Source organism: Clinocottus analis, unplaced genomic scaffold (genome assembly GCF_023055335.1).
Source record: "Clinocottus analis isolate CAN_PGR_092001 unplaced genomic scaffold, fCliAna1.0.p SCAF_5, whole genome shotgun sequence".
In the NCBI taxonomy this organism is placed as follows: domain Eukaryota; kingdom Metazoa; phylum Chordata; class Actinopteri; order Perciformes; family Cottidae; genus Clinocottus; species Clinocottus analis.
In genome coordinates, this window is record NW_027176207.1 from 9347720 (window position 1) to 9357915 (window position 10196).

Sequence of the window (10196 nt, forward strand, 5' to 3'; positions counted from 1 at the left end):
GAGGTGGCATTCGTCACACTGGCCGACACCACAAAGGTGTTGAGACTCAACCCTGTTTGGCTGCTCTGAAAATAATAATAACACAATGCATGTGCACGTTTGCTTCCCTAAATATAACCATGTATAAAATTAAAACACTGATGGGTTTTTTTGCATGTTTTTCCGTTTCCTTTCACATATGCATAGTAAACAGTACCTGAAAGAGCATTGGGGTGCCGAAGAACTGAAACTTGACCCTCGCCGTGCTCTGGTTGGAGCTGCTCTGTGGGAAGCTGTGCTGCAGGGCCGACGGCAGGGAGATGTACGCCACCGTGCCGTTGAAGGGATACTCGTTGATGAATATCTACAACACAAAGAGAAATGTCTTAATTCTCTCTTAAGCTCAGACTCAGTCTGCATGAATCAACAATACCAATGTGATAGAGGACATCGTTGGTTGTTGTCATTGTGACTTCACTCACCTCAGGCTTTGTGCCTGCGCGGTCGGATGACACCCCGAATGTCAAACTGCTAAACTGTCCTGGATATACATCCATCACCGACATAGCAACGGCAGGAGCAACCAGTGTGAAGGAGCTTTGGTAGTCCACCATCGTGTCTCCGACCGCATCGGTTATGTTTAGGATGCTGGAGGGGAAGACAGAGGAGGGTGAACGGATGAGTAACAGAGAGATTCATTTCCCCAGTCCTTTCCCCGTCCTTACGTGTTGGTAAAAGGTTGCAGGTGGCTGTCAGATTCCAGGATGTCAGAGATGGTGTTGATGAGAGCTTGGCCCACGATTGGTGTGATCCGACTTAGGTTGACAACATCCTGCAGCTTGTTGAGGACGGTGAGCAGCTCCTGGTAGTTGAGTGTGGAATGGTTTTTCAGTAAACCGTCAATCATCTCCACCACTTCCAGGGCATTGTCTGTTAAGGTAAATGATACAACTGGCTGTTATGGGAGCCTATATGTGCAAAAAAAAAGTATCAACTATACAACACTGGAGCATACAGTGGCTGGTATACAACACGCAGTGATGTCATTTTTATGATTACATTTTAAACAGACGAAAGACTGATAAAGGAAGTAAAAGCTGTGTAACGGACCAGCAGTGACTTGGACATGATCCAGATCAGGGATGGTTTCCACCACCAGCTGGCAGTCTTTGAGGGTTGGAGTCTTCCAGTGGGTGTTGAGGCACAGTTTACTGTCAGGCCAACAGGTGGTGAGAGGACAGACGGAGAGGGCCTCAGGAAAAATGTTTCTCAAAATGTTTATTTTCTCGTATTGTATTTATCCAACACATCCTGCATCTCATTTTTTTTGTGGTACGTATTCACACTCTATACTTCCCCAAGTCTTGCTTATGCAGAAAAGGCATCCTGTAGACAAAGCTCAGACACCAGGGAGGTGTTTCATCCGGTCAATCACACATCAATTAACTCTAATCATCAGTGACACCCGCCTCTCGATTAATGATTTTACAGCACCGCCTCCTCCAGGTCACGAGCAGTCGTCAGAGACAGTGTCCCACTGTGTCGCCACTCAGTCTTGAACACAGTGACAAAGCTGAATCCAAATACATCATCGGATGCAATCAATACCAAAAGTAGGTCTTTATTTATTCATGTGTTAAATTCATGTTGCCAGTGTCAACCAGCTAGATACACGCACTCTTTTCTCAGCGTGACGAATTATGAATTGTTTGCAGGTGATGAGTTCAGTGATAATAGTTAGCAGCAGTGACCGAATGCAATTAATATGCAGGCGTTAACATACTGGAGAGCTGGAAACATCAGAAAATGTCACTTCACCAGTGTATTTAATGTGCGTATATTAATTTAGCAAGCTTTCTTAGGTAAGAGGCAAGTATTACTACTTACAGTTGACAAAGAAAAGAAGAGTAATGTTAAAAAAAATAAACCGTTTGGGCCTAAACATCAGTGATATTTGTAGATTTGACCAATTTCGCTTTAAGTGAACATTTCGATTACAATGCTTCAATTCAGCAGGAAATTGTAATAAAGAAATAAATTGTCTTTTTATTATTTGAGTAAATTAACTCTAATAATTGTCAATCACAATTTGTCAGAGCACAAAGTGGTGCTTCTTTTGAGCAATCAACAGTCATCAAATCAAAAAGTATTCACGCACCGTGAACTGCTGCATTCAGTGGTGTTCTTCCACAAACTAAAGACATCGCAGTCAGATAAACTAGTCGTGATGGTTGAGGTCAAACTGTGCACTTGTTGTCATGTCAAGCACCTGTAACTATAAGTAAGCAGGCAGTTGTCAAAAATGAAGCAGCAAACTGTGCACTCACCAGAACCGGGTGGCGTAGCGCTGAGGGTTTTTTGGGCATGGATGAGTTGCAGTTTTCCCTCCTGAAGTGGCGGGCCACTCAAACAGTCCTTTCCGTGTCTGGTGGGTTTGTGCGTTGCACTTTAATATCACTAAAACAGGGTGAGAGGGTGTGGAAATAGAGAAAGACAAACTACTGTGTTTTGTCACTTAATAAAACTGAATATCTGTTGTTCAAAGTCATATTTATTCAGTTGTACGTCTTTATTCTGTGAAATCTGTCATTGGATTTGAACCGTCCTCACATATTTGGTGTATCTGTATGTCCTTAGTTGCGATGGAGATGGATCCGTTGTTATAAGGCGTCAGCAGTCGGTCTCGTATCTGCTCTTCCATTTCCTGTGTGTCTGACACCGACATCATGACCCAAACCTGGAAAATACAGCTCTCTCTGCAGCCCGTAAAAGAGTTAATTAGCTATGGGGTGCAAAAAGCTCCGTATCAGTTCAATTTGAGCGTCACAAATGAGGGTGCAGTGTGAGAAAGTGAAGATGTCTTCTAAGCAACCCTGGTGCTGTTTCATTTTCTCATTGTGCATCTCCCATTCAAATCGTTTCAGCTTAATTTGTTCATAGCGTGAGTGAAATTCTGTCGAGCTTTATGATCCATACCTTGAAACTCTGGGCTCGACCACCTGGAAACAATACAAAATATTGACACAACTTCACAGCTGTAGGGACATAATGAATACATTCAAGAAAGAACGTACAGGATTTAAACTGAATGTAAAATCTACCCAATGAAGGGGAATACAGTTTGCCACATTTTGTTCATTCATTTCATTGTCTAGTTAGATTTAGGTCAGGTGAGACTTCATTTAAAGATAATATTCAACAATTTAAATTGTTGAATTATAATTATAGTCAACATTTGCAGAATATGTGATTGTTTTACTGAAAATATTTTTACACCTTTAACCAGAATAAAAGTCCATTCTGCAGCAAAACGCTGATTAGCTTTGAGTTGCATGAACATGTTGAATGTTGAAGGAATAGTTTGACATGTTTGCTTCCCTGCAGGCATTTAGATGAGTCAACTTATACTGCCCTCTTTTCACTACATCATCTGTGAAGCTGGAGTCGGAAAGATGCTTAGTTTATCTTAGCTTAGCATAAAGACTGGAAGCAGGGGAAACGACTGGCCTTCTAAGGCCAACGTTGTCCAGTTTGCCTTCCAGGACCATTTCACTCATAATCATAAATTGCCAAAATTGCACATTCAAAGTTTCCTTTGTGTCGTCAGAGGTTTTTTTTCATTGTTTACTTACTCCGTCAGATGAAAAGAGGTTTGACGGTTTAGAATGATGTCTGGAAGTGAGATCAGTCGCTAATTAAAATTGTTTGCGTTGAAATCAATCTGTGTGATATTTCTGGAAAAGGATGGAGGAAGATGTGGCAACTATTACATACTTGGGGAGCAGCTGGAGGTCAAGCACCATGATCATGTCGTCAGGTAGACTGGAGTTGAGCTGCGGAGGATCACAGGCCACGTTGACGACACATCACAGTTATATTTCTAAAACATAACGAGCTATTCTGTTCTGTCAGACATACCCAGGTTGAAATAATCTGTTGTGGGTCACAGTCTCCCGTTATGGAAACATTCACCGCAATCTCAAAAAACAGCTCTGCAGAGGACATCCAGACAAAATAAGACACAATTCTCTAATAACCCAAACAAGCATGTGATGGCGAGCATTGCTGTGACTGACTGGAGATATTAGCGGGGTGTGTCGTCAAGGTGGTGGCTAAGGCCACAGTGGTGGAGGCAGCTGTGACGGTGCTAGTGGTGGTGGTGGATGTTGTGGTTTTAAATGTGGCGGTTGTGACTGCCACCACATCAGTTGGACCGATGGTGATGGGAGCAGAGAAGCTTTCTAGAAACAGGGGGGGGAAATTATTGTAAACCAGAATCAGCTTTTCTGCAAACCAACACACAGAAGCATCGTGAGAAGTGAGGACTACTTCCTACCAACGGGTGTGGTGTGGATGCTGTCCGTATTAGGCAGCAGCTGAAGATGACCATCGGGGTGAAGGTAGCGGTTACTCAGGTTTGTGCCCATCTCATTTTGCACATACGCCACATCCAAGCTGGGAATAACGCTCACATGGACCAGGCAGTCAAACCTGCATAAGAAAGTTCATGTTTTTACTTTTTGCTTTCTATCCACGAGGCCTTGGTGTGGACATGATTCATATCAATTTTTAACCAAAGAGAGTTTTTTTCTTTCTTTTATAAGGATTTGTTTTTTTTAATCAGCCGTCTTCTTCAGTTTACTTTTTGAGTTACTGTGTGTATCTCAGAAGAGTCATGGGAGTATAAATGGGATGAATTTAAAATACTAAGAAGCTTCGGCAATGTAGATAATACCAAAAAACAACATATTTACCAACAAATATTTGCATGTACATACATTTCATAATGAAAGGAATATCATTTAAGCTAGAGATTGATCCTGCACCCGAGAGTTGACCATCTCATTGCCCTGCCAAAATCTGACTTTATTGTATTTGGAAAAACCTAAATTAAGTATACGAGTAAACCTGAAACATGTTACCTCTTAGTAGTAGGAATCCACCGAATCTGAAGAATAAAAGACACAGAGCCGGAGAAATACTGGGTTTGTTTTAGGTTCACAACACCAATGTTTGAGTTGAACAAATCTGATAACAATGTGTTGGTCAAGAATATTACTTTACTGCAATCTCTTATTACTTATCTGTCAACATGTGATGTGCACGACTACAGCTGTTACTTGACTCGGTCAGCCTCTAATGTACTTACCAGCCTGTCGTCATGTAATGTTTTTACAAGGCTGTCTTCTTGACTGGATCTGCGTAAGAGATCAGAGGAACGCAGTATTCTTACGGCCTACAAGTTCCCCGTTTCAGTCAAATGATATAGAATACGGTTTGATTGATGTGACATTCACAGGTATTTTATTGCAAAATACATAGAGTCAACGTCGATGTTGTAGACCCCAATCTTCTCTTACCTGGTTACTTCAAACACAGACACTCTGTTTAAATAGATGTCGGAGTGCAGAATAGCTCTGAGCTGCAGGAACAACAAACAGCAGAGAGCAGTTAACGTCAGTGAGATTTACTGTTGTTGCAGATACACTGACGTGACAGCGAGAAAACGAATGTTCCAGTGTTTCAATGTTTCAGTAAAACGTAGAACATTTTTGGGTCTGTTTTTACAATAAAATAGGCGATGACTGTGCTTTTCTTGATACGATATATTTGTTTCTTTCACCCAATCATGCGCGATGTTTCTGGCCGTGTAGGGCTCGGTGTCGTTCCCATCAAAACGGATGATGGCAAACATCAGTGTCACTTCGTAGATGGACCATTCTGCCAAACAGACCAAGGAAATATAAAACACGATTAAGGACGAGTTAATAGGTAAAGAACAAGTAAAGGACATAAAAACACAGTCACTGCAACATGGAAACAAATAAACCATACATTTCAGGTATGGTAAAGAAGTCAAGGGTGTTTTTTAAATGTATTCTTACAACGGTTTTGTCCTCGTTTTATTCTAAAACCCTTTGAACCTTATTGCAAACAAGTGTTAACAGGAAGTTTTAAGGTGAACAGCCGGTTCCAGCTTTGCAGAAAGACAACAACAACCCCTGCCAGCTGTATGATTCATGCTCCTGATCGCCATGGTATTGATCACAGAATGGTTTCTATATTTACTGAACTGATAAAGAGACAGGGCGGTCAATATTTATTCTGGGGGCTGAGGACACACAGTAAACCAAAGACAGCCGCGGAGGCGACCATTAAGGTTGGAAAAGCTGTAAAACACTTGATGAAACTGACGGGCCATTTACTGCTCGAAAGTGAATCACTGACTGGTGTATCAACACGGTGGGAAAGGGAGAAAATATTAAACTTGTTGGGACTTGCAGGCGCTGAGGTGAATGTAGGGTTGATCACATTTTAAAGAAAGCCTGTAAATAATCAGAGAAAGCATATCCCAGTTTGCGTAAATGACGTTTTTCCATCGGCTCACCGCACTGCAGGCTGGAGTCACGGCGCGGAGCACAAGTCTGACAGTGCCAGTAGTCTCTCCCCCACTTCACCAGGTCCCCCTCTGTACAACTCATCGACGTCACTTCCTGTTTGCTCCGCTCTCGGCCCCAGAGCCGAAATAGAGATAATTTGGCCACCGGAGCGGGCTGCGGAGTACTCGTCCCGTTGACCAGGCGGTGTGATGCACCCAGAGTAAGCGTTCCATTGGGGGCCAGTTTGCAGCTGGACTGTGCAATGGAGGACGTCGTATCTGCACCAGGAGCGAGGAGAGGAGGAAGCAGCAAAAATAATCAGAGCCAAAGGAGCACAACGTAGAAACAAACTCTCCATTCATCGTTCATAAGGACAACACATTCTGATACGCAGATTGGTTACAAATGGATGATACCCTATCCTTTGCTAAACTGGATGGATCCAGTACACCAGATGGCTTCCAGTTCTCATACTGACCTTATAAAGCAGCAAAGGGATTTGGACCCCACATGACCAGTCCAACCTTAAATACAGTGTCTTTCTCAATGTCATTGTAAATGTACCCGTTCTGATCTCCAGCAGCACAGGAGTATAAAACATATAAAACAAGTATCAGACCATTACCAGAATAGAACACATAGTTGTGAGGAATATAAATGTATAAATACAGGCCTCAACATGTCAAAACACATCAATAACCCTTAAATGGAAACGTGTAAGTCAGTTACTCGCTTGACCCACCTGCCGTGATGTTCACCAGGTTGCCATCGACGTACAGGGCCGGCCGGTCTTTAGTATGTGTCCAGGTCAAGCACAGCGAGTACCACTGTGACAGACGGAGGTTGATCTTCGCCGTGGTCCACGCGGTCCCGAACAGCCAGACCACTAACCGATCCCTGTTTCCACCCAGGCCCAACTCAGTGCACTGACCCTCGGGGTGAGTGTACATGAAGGCGGTCCATGATGTGGAATTCTTAATGGTCTAGATGTGGTTGAGGAAATATCATACATGATTCATAAAGACTTGAACTGTGCAGTCCTTGTAGGAATTACTTGGCCAGTTTATCATGAATACCTTGAACTTCATGTTGAAGCAGACTGTGAGCTCCTGCAGGGCGGGGATGGACACCTGAGGCTTCAGGCTCCACTGGCCGCATCCGGTGGAGGTGAAGTCAGCGACCTCCCCCCACAGGCTGAGCCGAGGGCCTGAGACACAGACGGTACGCAGTAAATCATTAACGCACAGCACATAGGAGTAAATGTCTTGTTTCTGAAGCTGCTTTTTCTACATCTCAAAGTCAACTGCTGGCGGTTGGAGTTGCATTGTGGGTAACATAGGCGCTAGATTAGACTACGGAAGAAGGTGTCGAATGAAAAAGATAATGTCTTCTTATGTTACTGTTGATGTACACAGCTGACATGAGTGGATAGAAAACGTTTAAAGTCCATCACTTTATGTAGGTACATCTCAATTTGAAGATGAAGATGAAAAGATGAAAAGATGAATTGTATAACCAGTTAACTCCTTCAGTTAATGACCTCTGATTTAGCTTGTTTCAAAAAACAGTGAAAAATGCCCAAATTTGACAGATCCCACTGAAATCTTTAAACTGCTTGTTTTGTCTGATACTGATAGAAACTATAACTCATGAACAGATGTTTAATATACATCATCACACTGGAAACAACATGTCTGACATTTGTTTGAGCTTCTCTTGGCTTCCAGCTTTTGATCGTCATCTATAACTTATATATGAAACATGCATGTGCGTCGCCGTGTAGTGTTTAACTTCCGCACTGTTTGCTTTAGATATTCCTGATTGTTTACAATGAACAGTGACTTTCTCACGGACGCGCGCAGGTTTTAATCTAAAAGATAAACACTTATCGTAGAATGAGAAATTGTCTCCCATCATTAGTAGCATTTGGACTCAATGCATCACATTTTATCCAAAGTGACTCGACGTACCTGACTCCATCGAGGTCAGACTGCCCAACAGAGACAGAGTGATAAACACATGCAGGATATTTTGAAGAAAAATCATAATTCTGAAAAACAGAGTAAGTTTAGTGCATTTTAATTTTTGTTTTTCAGTTCGAAGAATCTTTTGGTGTCAACTGAAAAAAGTTCTACAATTAAAAAAAAAAACTTTAGACATTTTCTTTTACAAAATTCTCATTATTAAATGAATTATGTCTTCAGGAATTATAGTTTTAATGGCTTGAAAGATGTGAATAAGTGCTTACCTGCATTAATAAAGATCTCTAAAGGTAAATCCTGCTCCAGACTCTCAATACCAGCAATACTGCAAACCGCTTCAAAGTGGACAGAGCATGAGAGGAACCACACACCCGTCTCTGCAAACACGGACAGTATGACCGAGTGCAGGGGCGTGGGGGGACAGACAGAAATCTGTGTTGAATATCATCCTAACAGTCAGTTAAGGTTTAAAAAAAGTGATTGACTCCCACAAAGACCTCCTGTCAACACTCCTGCACACGTCAAGCTGAATCACTTTATAAAGCTCACATAAAAATCGTAGAGCATCATTTAGTACATGTAACTTTTGTCTCTATATTTATTTCCCTTTTTACAGGCTGTAAAAAGTGTTATTACGCAGTATATTTTAACCTGTTCCTGTTTTCACAAAGACAATGTTATATGTTTTTGGTTTGAGTGTCATAGTAACTTTGTCAAATACTGTGCAAAGTATTTTGCAGTTTGTAGTATGCCAGCATGGACCCTTTAAAATCAATAATAAACATAGTAACCTAAACCGAAGAGGTTTGGTTGGTGCACAGGCTGCTATATCTTTTACTGACCTTAAATATTCTAGAAACGTTGTCCAGGGTGACGTTCGTTTCCTGGATCTGATAAATGTGAGGTCCTCTCCAAAGAGTGTCATTGGATCAGATAAAAGTATGTTAAATGGATTTGTGACCGATATGTGGACCCAAAGCCCTGTTGCTCAGTTTTACCGCCACATCAAACTACTTTTATTAATATTGTGTTACTTCTATAATCAGAATCAGCGTTAAGTGTGTGCACATATAATGAATATGACGTATCTAAATGTACATGCACAGATATCTGCAGTCATACAGCTAAAAACAGGAAACAACGCCGAACAATCATTTGACTATAAACCATGTGAGACATCTTCATGTGAGAGTCGCTCTCCATGTTTGTATCACTCATAAAGTCCACTCTGACCGCAGTGTTCACACACAGCACCGTGCTGTACCATTCTTTAGATCAGAGTGTTACACCATGATGATAAAACACAACAGGTTAGATGTTGAATGAGTACGACAGTACCAGTGATGCTGCTGCAGTGATGATGAACCAACTGTCTCTTTATTTTTTATTGTCATTATTTATTGCCTCGTGAACACATGCTCACTTCCACGTAGAAATGTTTGGTTCTAAAATGACACAAAAATATAACAATTAAATACCTGATGTATACAACCAGGTTGCAAATGAAGCATGAACATTAAATATCAGAGAACATAATCTGTGTTTTATTCAACCAAACCGTAGCTTCATGCTCACCAGCAGTCGGCTCCTCCTGCTGTCCACAAGGTGCCTGAACAGCGCTGCATGCCTTTATGTTTCTGCATGTGATGTTAACTATGTGTGTGAGGCGAGAAGGAAACGCCATCTTTATTGAGATTTGTAGTAAAACCTTTTGTTCTGTAAAAGTTGTTGTTCTCTAGAAAAAAAGTCGGTTGCACTTCCTTCTTACAGGGAAACCCACAGCATACAGAAACACATATTTAACTAATTGAGTTCGCATTTTCCATTATCACAAAGCCAGCGTTATATAAATGGT